Below are 584 nucleotides of genomic sequence, written 5' to 3'. Positions count from 1 at the left end.
AGTTGTAACAATGACCCGGGAACCTCTAAACCACCAGGTTTTTCTAAACCAATGTGGAAAACGACGGCTCGTATTAGGGGAACATCATATATCCCTAGAAACTTGGCAAAACGAACCAAAACCGAAGAAGAAGAAACAAGCAAGTCGGAATAAGATAGTTGTATTCGTGTGGTGTAATATATGTAATATAGTGTGCTTATGCTTTATGATATATGTAAAAATTGCTTGTATTAATAAGTATTTTTTTTTATGAATCTAACTCTTGTCTATTTTACAGTATAAAAATACAAAATGGATAGACAACCCAATATTTTAAGAGACCTACCCGGAGACATGATTGATGAAATCTTGTCTAGAGTCGGTCAGAATTCTTCGGCACAACTATTTAAGGCGAGATCAGTTTGTAAGACATTCGAAGAACGTTCCAAGAATGCCTTGGTTTATAAAAGACTTTCGTTCGAAAGATGGGGGATATCACATTGGGAAATCCATAAGTTACGATGTGTTTACTTTGATGCATATATTGCGGGGAACCCAAATGCTATTTTACGCAATGGGTTAAGAAATTATTTTGACTCAATATA

Source organism: Rutidosis leptorrhynchoides, chromosome 6, assembly GCF_046630445.1.
Source record: "Rutidosis leptorrhynchoides isolate AG116_Rl617_1_P2 chromosome 6, CSIRO_AGI_Rlap_v1, whole genome shotgun sequence".
Lineage (NCBI taxonomy): Eukaryota > Viridiplantae > Streptophyta > Magnoliopsida > Asterales > Asteraceae > Rutidosis > Rutidosis leptorrhynchoides.
The sequence above is the reverse complement of the archived record's forward strand: the minus strand, read 5'-3'. Positions refer to the sequence as shown.